At 40.7% G+C, this 14,422-nt stretch overlaps 2 pseudogenes; both read right to left on the reverse strand.

Annotated features, from left to right (window-relative positions):
• Positions 1–655: 655 nt before the first annotated feature.
• LOC125344602 lies at positions 656–1,685 on the reverse strand (annotated as a pseudogene).
• A 7,852-nt stretch (positions 1,686–9,537) lies between these two features.
• Positions 9,538–10,821, reverse strand: LOC125344606 (annotated as a pseudogene).
• Positions 10,822–14,422: the final 3,601 nt, after the last annotated feature.

Below are 14,422 nucleotides of genomic sequence, written 5' to 3' on the forward strand. Positions count from 1 at the left end.
CACCAACATTAAGATTCCCAGAACATGGCATGCTGGTTCTGAGGATACTGCTCCTCTTGAAATAATGTCTGAAAATCAAAATGAGAAAATCTAAGTGTGTGATGATGGACCAGTTTTTCCTTCCCACTGTAATTTTCTTCACGCTCTTGGGAGGATCAGGATAAAACAAGTTCAGTAGTCTCAGATTAAATTAATCTTACCTCACTTATCGCTAATGTGGTCAAAATGATTTTTATGATTAAGACAAAGGGATTTATACTGGTTGGACTTTAGGGCACTGGTTCCTCTCTATTTACTGCGAAATATGTTCATGGTGGGGAGGGGCCAGAAACAGCTTTCACTGGACAACAGGACACACAGCCGGACCTCAGCTAGGCTTGAAGGAACTAATTCAATTCAGGCAGGAACAAACCAACATAATAGTTTCACACTTATAAAATATCACTCGGAATTCAGGAACAAGAGGCATTTGTAGTTGAAGATACAATTCCATCTGAAGGAACTAACTTTCAACTAAGAGAAAAAAACATTCATGTGGTTGGAGCTTGTTATGTGATTCCTACATCCATCTATTATGTTTGTTTGTTTTGATACAATTTACAGCTATGTCAGTAAGACTACCACCCCAGCCCTGGTTCAGGTATGGTGTTTAGTTTCAGAAAGTGCAACTGTCATGTAGCTGGATGCCATTGCTGTTGTTTGCAGAGGCCTCAGAGTTCTGGGCTTGCCAAGTACAGTCCTCACCATTTCAGATCTTCCTACATAGGGGGCGGATGTTGTGCAGTTCTAGCCATGGCAGGATACAGATACTGTATCATGTACAATGGAAGAGATGACTGCAGTGAAGCTGCTGGACTGCTTCCTCAAGTGTGTAATCTTTGCATACTGCACATTCTAGGCCCATCTCAACTTGTTCCTGAGTTACTGTCAATGTTGGAAGAGATGTAATCTTTTCCTGTGACTGGTGGAGGCCCTGTGTTTGACACTTGTGCCAAATTCTGCGTTACACTGGCATCAGCCCTGTCTGACCGCGGGCATAGTCCCCAGGGTTGGAGTGTAGCATCCCACTCCAAGAAAAAGGGTGGCCGGGGTGCCGGGGGTGGGGGATCCAGGAATTGTAGAATTTGCAAAGAGTCCTGCCAAGATCCGTTGTATGATCCCTTCAATAGCTGGAGATCTGTCAGGACGAGGACTTCCCTGAGACCTGTATCTCCGACTCATTGGCAGCTGTGGAGGCCGTCTTGGTCCCACAAGTCAGTGTGAGTTTGGTGACCCCTCTCCTTGGCTCTATGGTCTAAAATCTTGGGAAACGTTGTGTGATCCAAATGGCTCTAGAGCTCGGCAAAATGTGTCGATGTGCTATTGTCTATCCGGCTGCCACCACCACCTAGAAAATCGGAATCATCTGTCACTTCTTCAATAAAGCCTGGTTCTCATCTGGGACATATATATTCCGGTAGTTTGGGGATGACCTCGCCCTTGCAAAAGTGGCAGAAAAGAGGTGCGTGGTCACAGGGGCGCCCACATTGGCCCCGGCCCCCGAAGTCTCCGCCACTTTCTGCCTCAACCGCGTAGGGCAAGAGGGCAGCGGGCGCAACTCTCACCAGGCCGCTCCTTGTGGCTGCACCGGCCGCTGCCGCCTCAGCGCGCCCCGCTCCGGAGCCCGCGCCCGTGGGAGGGTTCATTCTGATAAATGTTTTTAATATGACCGATTGCACATCGGCACCGTGCCACTTGTTGTGTTCCTGTCCAAAGAGTACACTCCTTTGGTCTGCTGTGAGTGAATGCCTAGAGTCCTGTATCTATTTTTTCCTGTCCCAAGCTATCGTAAAACTCACTTTTGCATGGGAGCAAAACCATTGTCTCTCCCAGTTTGGCTTACCTCACTAAAAATGATTTATCTAGTCCTATCCATTCCCCTGCACATGCTATATTTTACTTTGTAATGGCAGTATAAAATTACATCGTGTATTTTTAGATCCACTTATTCATTGGAGGACATCTGGGCTCTTTCTCTAACTTGGCTAATGGGAATAGTTCAGCAGTGAACAAGGAGGTGCAGTTGTCTTTCCGTATGCTGGTTGGTGATGTTCAAGACAGATACCCAGGAGTGGCATGGCTGGGTCATGTGAAATGGGTACTTTGGTTTCTTCAGAAACCTCCAGCCTGCTGTCCGGAGTGGTTTTACTAGTGTTCATACCCACCAAAGGCACAATAGACTTCTTCTTTCCACCACATCCCTGCCAGTATTTGTTGTTTTTGTTTGAATTTACAATGTTGGCCAAGGAAATTGAGGTGAGATGGAATCTCATAGGTATTTTGATGTGCTTTTTCTTTACGGCCAGGAATGGTGAGCCTTTCTTCATGTGTTTCTTTGCCTTGTCTCTTCTTCTCAGAAGTCTGTCCTTGGCACCTTTTAGTGATGGATTAGCTTTGCCATGGGTTACTTTCTTGAGTTCCTCTATTTTTTGGATATAAGGCCTTTCTTAGATATATTAGTGGTAAAGATCTCCTCCCGCCCTGTTCTATTGATTGTTATTCTAGTTCAGTATCTATATCCTTTGGCATGCAAAAACTTTTTATTTTTGTGAAATTCCACTTGTCAAGTGTCTCTCCTATCTGCTATGTCCTTGAGACTTTGCAGACAGGTCCTGCACATGCCTTTGAGCTCAAGTATTCCTTCTACTTCTTCTTGCAGTAATTGCAAAGTTTCAGGTCTGATGTTGAAGGGTTTGAGCTACTTTGAGGTGATTTTAGTGCATGGAGACAAAGGGGGATCCACCTCTAATTTTCTGCATCTAGATACTTAGTATATATATACATATATATATATATTGTTTTTTTATTTTTTATTTTTGCCAGTCCTAGGCTGTGAACTCAGGGCCTGAGCACTGTCCCTGGCTTCTTTTTTGCTCAAGGCTAGCACTCTGCCACTTGAGCCACAGCGCCCCTTCTGGCCATTTTCTGTATATGTGGTGCGGAGGAATCGAACCCAAGGCCTCATGTATATGAGGCAAGCACTCTTGCCACTAGGCCATATTCCCAGCCCCTAGATACATAGTTTTAACAAGACCAACTTTTGAAGAACCTGACTTTTTCCCACCGTCTACACTTGGCTACCCAGTCAAATATCAGGTAACTCTAAGTAAGTGCTTTTATGTCTGAGTCTTCTAGTCTGTTCCAGTGATCTCCAGGTGTACTTTTGGGGCAACAGCACGCTGGTTTTGATAGTAAAGCTTGTTACTAGGGCTTCAGGTCTGGAATTGTGATACTGCCCCCATTGCCATTTTTTCCTAGAATTTCCTTAGCTATTTGTGGTCTTTGCTGTTCCACATGAATTTGTAGTTTGTATTATCTATCTCAGTAAAGAACTACTTTCAGGATTTGTTGGGGATTGCACTAGATTTCTAGATGATTTTTAACAGTACGTGGGGATTTCATTAAATTTATAGATCATTTATGGCCATTTTTCCTCTACTAGTAGCTACCCCTTCAAGAATGTTAAGGGTTTTTCATTTACTGATGTTGACTTTGATTCTTTTCTTCAAATTTTTAGAGTTTTTTGCTATGAAAGTTTTTTTGCTCATTTAATTAGGTTTATTCACAGATACCTTGCTTGCTTACTTGGTTTTATTTTGTTTATTGTGGGAATATCAATGGAGGTGTTTTCCTGATTGCCATCTCTGCCTGTGTATGTTTGGTATACAGTCTACTGATTTTAATTTATGGATTTATGTATTGAAAGTTTAATAAACAGATAAGCAATGATATAATATACAAATACAAACATTATGAGGATTTTAGATTTTTTTAAGAGTAAATTCTTATTCATTAAGAATAAAATAATGTTATTTTCCTGAAATAGAGAGCTGGATTTAAACAAAACAAAATAAAGGCAGGCGCCATGTTTAGTAAGGTGAAATTTACATAATTAATACAAGATTACAATGTTTTGATGTCTTAGAGGCAGTAGGAAGTATGCAACATAGTTTAAATATTCTTTGAAAGGAATTTACCATTATAAAGTAACAAGTAATTTTGATACAGTAAACTATATGTTATCTAGAAAACAAAACTTTATTCTTGAGTTATATTGTTACATTACACTATTCTTTTAAAGTTAGGCTTTAATTATATACCTAATTCAAAATGTTTCAAATATACAAGTTGAGAAATCAGATCACAGTCATCTGACCAAAGTAAAAGTAAAATGCATTTTCATCATCCTCTATTGATACTTTGAAGTCCCCAGGTTTATGATTAAAGTTAAAATACTGGTTATTCTAAGGGCTTTTCCTATTACATTTTTGTTTATCACATACAAAATGGGATCAGAATGCACCAAACTTCAATGTGAGTCTCTATACAACTACTGTACAGTGACTGTTGAGGATAATACTCATCCTCAGTAACACATCAAGGTTAATCATTAAGATCAGTGAATCTGACTGGAGGTGCAGCTCAAGTGTAGAATGGTACTCAGGAGCAAAATCTGTGAAGGGACTCCTTTATATCAGTTATAGACACATTAAAGAATGTCTTAATGTTTTCAATACCAGGTGACATCTGAACAAAAAGCAGTTAAATCTAACTTATCCATAACCACAGGAGCAAAGCCAAAGCAATGTCTGGTGATCGTGAATGGTTCTTCCACCATGGCTTTCTTGTTTGATAGTATGTAAATAACCTTCCTAGAATGAATAGATTTTAATATATCCAGACTATTTCCCCTAGAAACTAACAAGCTAGGTAAGTGATTGTAGCCTCCAGATCAGAATTGCCTTGCAAGTATGGATTCAACAGTGTGCAGAGTTTGTGAGTAAATCTTTAGTTCAAAACTTAACAACTTCAAACCAAGAAAAAGATTTGTAAAATGTTAGTATTTACAAGTAAACATACTGAAAATACACCCTCTTTCAATCTGTACTATAATAAAATCAGTGACAAAGCATGCTAGGCCTCACCGTGCTAATACTCCACTAGAGGCTATATGTACTATATATATGAGGAGTTATTTTATAAGTGCTATTTAAAAAGGAGTAATAGAACGAAACTGCTGTTATCCTTTCATGGAACGGCATACATTTTTTAAATAAAATTCTGAGAAACATCCTTTACTGATTTTATGACAAGGCCCTCCGGTAGCAGTGTATTGAGGGTGCCTCCCCAGAAGTTGTACACTGATACAATGGGTCCTGTTTTAGGTTGACAAATCTCTCAAGATCAGTTTTTCTCCCTCAAGTCAAAGGTCCGAAATGATGAGGCTGTTACCGTAATTTCCCCAATCCTGGGTCCATGGAGGATTTAATGCACTTAGTTCTCTCTGACCACAAACAACCTAAGTATTTTTTAAAAGATTAGAACTATTACAACACACAAAATTAAATGCACTGTTATACACTAAGTCTGTCGATACAAAGAATTTAGTGTTAAAAGACATGATGGTCAAGTATGTTTCTTGTATGCAGAGGAAATTAGAACTATGTATTATAGGCTGTGCTGCCTAAATGCCTACACAATAGCCTTTTACTGAGGTTAAATATCCAGCACAACTGAAAAGCTCTTTGGATTAAATGAGGAATAATATTACATAATAAAATCTATACCTTTGGATGAATGGGGGATTGTTCAGGTCTTACCTAAACACTTAGGTTTAAACTAAACTAGTTTACATAACTAAACTAGTTTTGTGTATGTACTACAAAGGATAAAGTTTTCCCTATATGAGATCATATAAAATTTAGCAAATTACCATTCGTTTCTTTAATACATAAATAGGTACTGATTTTAAAAAAGTTTTCAAAGATCAAAAACTTTCAGTATTTGCTTACTTTTACAGTGAAAAGGTAAATATTAACCAATATTATCTGCTGAACCAGAAAATTTAGGTTAATGAGGCACTGCTTTCTCCCTGCTGGAAGAAAATCCTATCATTTCCTGGTTTTTCATTTGGGAGATGAACACCAGCTCTTACTAGCAAGTACTGAATAACTTTAGTATTAAAGGTTTTTAGATGACAACCAGTAGGTCATTTAATAACTTTATTAAACAATTCAGTTACCCTAAAGGGCTTGCTTAGCTTAGGAATATCCTTAGGTTTGACTTCTCTCTCTGCCTGTGGTTGCTAAAGATTTATTTTAAACTAGGCTCATTGATATACATCTGTAATCCCAGCTACGTGGGTGGCAGAGGCAAAAGGATTACATATTTCAAGCCAACTCAGGCAGAGGGTGGGTGAAGCCTTATCTTAAAAAAAAACATACAAACTAAAAGGGCTGGGATATATGAGGCCCTTGATTTATACCCCAGAACCAGAAAAAAACTACTGTGACCTTTTTTTTTTTTTTAGTGCCTGGCCCTCCAACTTGAATTCAGGGTCTGGTGCTGTCCCTGAGCTTCATTTTACTCATGGCTAGCACACTAGCACTTGAACCACAGCATCATTTCCTGCTTTGTCTCAGTACTTACTTGAAGTGAAGAATCTCACAGTCTCTTCTGGCCAGGCTGGATTTGAATCTCAATCCTCAGATCTTAGATACCTGAGTAGTCAGGATTACAAGCATGAGCCACCAGTTGCTAGTTGTGGACTACTTCTTATTTTTATTTATATCAACAAAAGTATTTCCAGGTTTGTTGTCAGTCTAAAATGCATTTTTAAGTTGGCAACTTAAAAAAGTTAATACCAAGGTGTTTAGAAGTAGTCACCTCCAGCACACATTTGGAAGGTGGCCCACACCCACAATCCCAACAATTGGGAGGCAGAGACAAGAAGACTGCAAGTTTGAGGCCAGCCTGAACTCCATAATGATAACAAAAGGATCTACCTTTGTTATTACTCAAATATAGGGAACACTGAGCACAGCTGTTCCCTGTGCCATCAGTCCCTGACTCCAAATATTTTAGCGAACCTTCCTGTTTGCTCAGAGCATAGGATTATGTCTCTAACTCAGTCTGCATTCTATGAGTAAACACGACTAAGACTGAATACTGTACCCATTTCTATTTCAAATATTAGTTATTCCATTTCAATATATATCTGCTGTCTGGCTCAGGATCATCTTGTTTCTAGATGATCAAATCCCTTCCATCTCATCTTCTATATTTCTATAACAAGGAAAATCCTAGACATTATTAGCATCCATGTAGAAGATCAAAAATAAGAATAAAAAAAGAGAGATTAAAACGAACAACTAAAGATTTCATCACAAGTTTACCAAAGATAGGCTGGGGTTGGTGGTATATGCCTGTAATCCCAATACTTGGGAGGCAGAGACAGGAAGATTACCAGTGAAGGACAGTGTGAGCTACATACAGAATTCTAGGCCAGCCTGTGTAGCAAGACCCTGTCTCAAATACACACAAATCAGAACACAGTTAAGCTGGGGCTGCATCTCCATGGAAAAGGATTTGCCCTGCATGAACAGAGGCTGGGTTTCATCTCTCCTACCCCTCCAAAACAGTTAGTAAGAACAGACGCACACCACTCCTACATTTCAAAAATAGGCAAAGACATATTGTAAACGTTTTGTTGACAGAACACTCACTATTAGTACACAGCTACATATGCTCATATGTATTTCTACTAGAGATCAAGCAGTATACTTCCTTCATGGGAAGCTGGAAATAGCTATGTAGGGCTAAGTGCTATATTAACCTACCTATTTATTTTACAAAAACGAATTTTTATATGATTATTCAAGCTGTTACTTAGGTTAAGCTGACAGTCCATGAAGAAGTAGAAGATGGTTCCTATTGTGTCTTGCTGCAATCCTAGCTACTTATATGGCTGAGATCCAGAACACCGTGTGAAGCCAGAATAGGCAGGAAAAGGTCCACAAGACTACCTCAGAAACTGTAACCCCTCTGTACATCACTTTAATAAAGAATTTTTTTAAAGCCTCCACCTTCAATTAATCAGCAAAAAATCAAACTGCAGTCTTGCTTAACCAGCTAAGCAACACTCAGGTGAGTAAGCATGAAGTCTCAGTTCAACCTCAGAACCACAGAAATGATGCTATTTAGAAGCATTTACACCAGAAAAAACCTTGATGCTACCAAATTGTATGTTTTACATTAGCATTTTAGGTATGGTATAGGCACTGCCTACCTGAAATTTACCTTTCATGATTTCAGTCTACAGCTTGCTGTGGCTCAGTGGAAGATGTAAGCAAAGACTCTTTTACTTGTAGTTTACAATATACAATGTAATAATTACTTCTATAGATACAGGCAGAACATTTCTAAATAATAAAAGAATAATCTTACTACACTTTTAACAAGGAGATGGTAAGGGGACTCACTATAGCAGCGTGCACGACTGCAGTCATCAAATACTCATGTTTCATGAATGAACATACAAACACACACACAAACCCTGAATTATATGATAACCTAAAATAAAAAGAATATATACAGAAAGCTAGCACACATAAATAGCATTATAATACAATACGGGGTGCTATAAGAGGTTACCTGGCATTCTAATGCAATCTCACCTGTACATTTAGCACTTATTATGTCATTATAACTTCTAATCTAATGGTTATATGTGTGTTGTTATACTTTACATGAATTTACAGTGTACTACTGTTCAATTCTATTGCACATTAAACTAGCCAATAAAAATTCAAAAACAATTATTCTACACTTTACGGAGAGAATAAGCTTAGTATCTTTTGCTACTTACCAATGCTTTAGTTTCAAAATGTTCCAGTGTTAAACTAGTTTTAGACACTGTGTGAATGTAATTTCCTGGCTTTCAACGTTGGCCCTCTTGTCTTGTTTATCTAACCACCTTAGTTTTCTTGGAAATGTTTCAAAGTTACAGTTTAGTTTATAGCACAGGCAAAGGGGTCAAATTTTATTGTTAGAAATTCTACCTTTCTCACTCACAAATTAGTGTATCCTCTACAATTTTCTGTCAAAATATACTATTCTGCTTCATGGTAAACGGACTGATCAAGATTGTGGTCTCCCATTATGTATAAAGTGACTGGTTTAAGCAGCATCACTGTTGCAATGTACTTGTAAACTGACATGTAGATTGAAACCTCTTTGAACAACTACTTAAAGATAGTTTAAGAAAAAAAAAATAAAGCGGGATCACTGCAATGTTGAAACCAAAACAGGAGTTAAGAAGGCATGGGCTTGGTGTGATTCACTGAGTTGTTAAAGCACATTTTAAAGGGTTCTGCATAATGTCAGGTTCTAGTTTGCTTTGGCATTATTCTTTGCATAAAATTCCATCTCACTGGAATGATTAAGGCACTTTAATCATTGCTAGGCTATAAAGATTAATAATCATATAAAAACAAATAAAAAGTTCCAATATCCTACTTAAAAGTTATATTCTTTAGTAGTTATTTGGTCAGAACGACCTAATGAAGTCCTATGCAACTACCTGTGGGCTCATATGAATAGATGGGTCTGTTATATAAAAACAGGGGTGGTATAAGGAGAAGGCTTCTTCTGTGGTATAGTGCTCAACTCACTGCCAAAGGCAGCTCTGTAATAATCACACCTTGATAACTCCTCACTTCTTCTATCAGCAGCAGCAGCAGCAGCAGCCGCTGGTCCATGGCTGCTGAGAATGTACCATCCTGTTGTGAACACTGCAAACTGCCATTCGGAGTGAAGTCTAAGCACGGAACTGGATTCATTCTTGCTGGACAGGCAGATGGAATATGAACTCTTCTATCCCGTACTTTCCTTGATGAGGGCAACAAGGTTTCTAGTCAATTTCAAGCTGTCTCTCAGAAGCCCCTCGATTGTGCTCAACCAAGGAGAACTTTGTGCATTCGGTGTGCGCTCCGCTGGCTTCATCCTCGGAGTGGGACTCGCTCTGGGATGTGGAGCTGTGCGAGGCAGAGCTGCAGGGGGAGGAGCACTCAGGAGAGCACAAGTAGTGCATGAGCGGAAGGCGGTACTTCCCACAGAAGTCCACGAACGTGATCTGCCTGACACAGAGGTCAAAGTCGACTCCTCCACATTTTGGGTTTGGGCAATTGCTAGCTGAACTCAAGTATCTAAGAAGATTCTCAGGAAGATCACAGGGGACGTCAGCGAAATATTGCGGACCTCAGTGGTCCATGCAGCCAATTCCAGGAGAGGGGGAGGGGCATAGGTTAAATCCCTAACAAAACGAACAACCAATGGATTTCCTGGTGAACTCAGCTCCTCCAAATGGATAAGGGTGAGGATCTTGCGAGGCAGGCATGTCAGCAAGCTACTGGGAAGACTGAGGGAACGAAGGGAATGCAACTGGGAACGCTGAGGAGGCACACTTTGGATTTTGTTGTCACGCAATACCAAGTACTTCAGACAAGGCAGATTTGCTCATTCTGGTGGGACTCCTTGGATGAAGTTTCCTCCAAGATATAAACACGCTAAACTCTGCAAGTTCTCGATCTCGGCCGGGATGCTCCGCAGCCGGTTGCCGCCCAGGCTGAGGGTGTGCAGCGTGCGCAGCCCCAGCAGCTTTGGCGGCAGCTCCTGGAAGCCATGGCTGCTGAGGTTGAGCACCTGGAGGCTGCGGCAGGGCGGAGAGCGCGCCAGGCCCTTGGGCAGCCTGCCGGGCCCTCCGAGCCGGTTGTGGCAGGCCAGCAGCATGCGCAGGCCGCTCAGCGCCAGCAGATCGGGCCGAGGGGCAGCGACGCCAGACGGCTGTGGGGCAGCCGCCGTCATCGCAGGCCTCCAGGAGCCGCGCTGACCCTCGCCGTGCGCCTCCAGCTCGGACTCCATCCTCTCGGTGGACACGCTGAGGCGGAACCAGTTCAGTTCGGCCTCTCCGGTTGAGGCCACCGCCGCTCCGGCCTCCTCCATCCTGGAGGCCAGGCCAGGCCCCGAGCCGCGCCTTGCCTGACCACCCGCGGCCCCGCCCCCTCCCTTCCTCCCAGTCCATTGATCTGTGTGAGGTAATTTTGTAACCAGCTACTATAACACAGTTTTCAGTCAACTCGAGGAGCTTGGAGATGGAGTCCTTGTTTCCTTTAAATATCATGCATTAGGGTATCTGCAATACGGATGGTTTGATTCTGCCTTCCTTATGTGAATCAGAATTGTATCTTTTTCTTGTCTTATTGCTCTGCCTAGCATTTCCAGATCTACACTGAAGAGAAGTACAGAGAATGGACTACCTTGATTTCTCGCGGACTTTAGAGCAAATTGTTTTTGTTCATGACCATTCCGTATGGCATTTGCTGTGGTTTTATCATATATGGGCTTTATTATTTTTTGTTATGTTCTTTCTATTAATGATGTTGGATTTTTGTTTTGGAAGAGATTTCTTCGCATCTACTGAGATGATTCTCATGGACTATTTTTGAAGCAAATGGGACACTAGAGTTGTAGTTTGACTTATAATATAACCCTCTTCCATGGCATTATACAAAGGGTGATACCTTGTGAGGAAACCTGACTGAGCATGTCATACTTTGTACTCCTCCCAGTTATTTGTTTGTTATGATTCAATTCATCAACTTCAAAAAGCAAAGGACACTTTGAAATTCCTACTTAAAGGGTAATCTTAATCTTCCCATCATTTTTCCCATCTTCCCATATGTCTCATGAATACCAAAGGTTCTACTGGAGCCTTAATTAACCTCACTGCTTCTGCAGTGTGTGTAGCAGCTACCGCTTCTGATGCCATAGCTGATCTTAAGTATTCCAAAGCTCTAGGCAGGTAGAATCTGACCTACAAAGGAAAAAAGGACCACAAAAGTTTTCTCAGAAATTGTTTTTAACTCGGTTACGGGGCTTGAACTCGAGACCTCGGGACTAGTGTTGTACCACAAGAGCCACAGAACCACTTTTGCTTTTTTTGTGTGTTTAATTAGACATAAGGGTCTCATAGGCTTTTCTGCCCAGACTGGCTTTGAACCAAGAACGTCACTCAGATCTTACCGTCCAGATAAGCAAGGATTGCAGGTATGTGATACAGGAGAATAGCCAAGTTTTGTTTTTCTATCTTTGAAAATTCTGACTACATACAGAAAAAATAAATTCTAAGGAGGCTAGATGGGTTAGATTAACTTTCTGAATGGCTTTGAGAGTGCCAGGAGGCTCTCTTTGAGAGACAACCACCTCAAACTGATTCTGATATTGCAAAAACTTGTAACTCTTGAACTTTATACTTCTTCCGATCATGACCTGAAGCTATTGGAAGAACTTCTAAAGTGTTTTCTCTTATGGCCTCCACAGGAACTGGGAAAGTTTTCCAGTTTTTTCCCCCCCACAACTGAATGAGCTTCAAAGCCTATGGGTATTTCAGTTCTTAAGGAACTGCGAAGCAAACTCTGTTACCTTAATCCTAAAACTCAGTTCTCTGCTGTAAAATTCTGCACCTGGAGATTATTTATTAGGGAACTAATTGTTATTTTTTCAATCTTCAAGAAATAAATGGGTGGTGCTGTTTCCCAGATGGTTGTTTCAGGAAAGAGCCAGGCATTGGCGGGTGGTCCAATATAATTCTAGCTGCTCAGAATGCTGAGATCTGAGGATTGTGGTGTGATATCTGCTTAGACAGGAAAGTCTGTGAGACTCTTATCACCAATTATGCACCAATAAATTAGTAGGGGAGCTCTGGCTGAGGGCCAAGTATTATCCCTGAGAAAAACACTCAAGGACAGTACCCCAGGAGTGGGACAGAAACAATAAAAATGGAGATGTGGAAACCCTAGAGACCTGTGGTAGACCAATGTGGAAGACCAATCCTTGCCCACTCCATGGAGGAGCCATGGGGACAGCGCTCAGAACAGTTCATCATAACCACATTGGGGCTGTCTCTATTGGGTAATGTTTATCCAGTTTGAGTGCAGGCACCTCAATGGTATCCCAGTAAGGAAGAGGACAAGCATAACAACTCAGATTCTTGAACCCTTCTCATGAACATTGCTCTGGTGCTGAATATAGCAGGTCTCCCAAATGACGTGCTAGAACATATTCCAGGGACATGCAGGTTTGGAATGTTGTATTCTGAAACACATGCACACACCTATCACCATTATCATCTTATATTTAAGTTTTTCACATCCAGATATTGAAAGTGTACCCTTTACCTAGAGACAATTGTTTGCAGGACCACACCAGCACTTACATGAGGCACTTTTCCCTTGCTCGGTGTGATCCAGTCATGGTTTACAGAGTTTTGCTGTCTGAGTACCATCTAGACCATAGTAAGGCCCAAGATTGTGGAAAAAATGTTTGGCCATGTGAGCATTCACAAAGAAACACTAATGAGCCCTCATCCTAGCCAACACCATCCCCAAACCCCTCAGCAGTTTGAATGTTAGATATTTTACAGGATAATAATGAGTTGCTAGTTATGTTATGTCTACACACCTCAATGCTACAAGAAAATCTGGTGTTTCCAAACCCCGATGTCAACACGAATGGCATCCCCCATAGCCAGAAATTGTCAACCAGTAGCCCACTCTCTTTCATCTGTACAGTGTGAAATGCACATGCAATATGAATTCATGAGGCCTGAAATGCAAGTCCAGGGCTGGCTGTACATACAAATACGTACATACATGCATGCATGCTGTATAAATACATACATAGAACTACATATTTTTAATAAATGAAGCATACGGAGGACCCAAAACTATGATGCACATTATACCTCAATACTACAATGGATAATAATGAGTTATCATAAACTAAAGTTTGAATTAAAACAGAATGATAATACCAAGCAAAATGGTACACACCATATGTTTCCATGTGAGCTGAAAGTAAGAGAGGACAACAAAGCAAAACCACAATAGCAAACTATAGCACTCAGGTGAGGAAAGTCAATAATGAGGTATACTTAAACTGTATAGCTCACTATGGTACATAAATTTATATCAAATATTTTTTAAAATGATTAGAAAATCCTAAATAGGACAAGTACAGACAGTGACTACCTTCAGTGCATCATATATCTGGAGACTAATGGATTAGAAGGCCCTAGATCAAATCAGCATAAACTTAACATGGTCAAGAAGATCTGTACTAAGGTGTGAATGACTGGTTTCCAGGTATCTTCAAGTTCCTATTGTGCAGGACCATGACACCCTAGTACTAGTAGAAAATCCCGACTAAGTTTATACAGACAGTCCTCTGACAGTTAAAATGTTGTGTCTGACACAGGGTAAAAAAAGACAAACAACTACAAAAGCAATAGTTGCAAAACTGTTTGGTATAAATGAACTGAACAACTCATAGGGGCAGGGAAAGGGAAAGGGGGAAGGGGGACGGGGAATGAGGGACGAGGTAACAAACAGTACAAGAAAGGTAACCAAGGCATAAGGTATGAAACTGTAACCTCCCTGTAATTCAGTTTGATAATAATAAAAAAAAATTCTGGGGCTGGGGATATGGCCTAGTGGCAAGAGTGCCTGCCTCATATACATGAGGCCCTGGGTTCTATTCCCCAGCA

Source organism: Perognathus longimembris, unplaced genomic scaffold (assembly GCF_023159225.1).
Source record: "Perognathus longimembris pacificus isolate PPM17 unplaced genomic scaffold, ASM2315922v1 HiC_scaffold_166, whole genome shotgun sequence".
Classification (NCBI taxonomy): domain Eukaryota; kingdom Metazoa; phylum Chordata; class Mammalia; order Rodentia; family Heteromyidae; genus Perognathus; species Perognathus longimembris.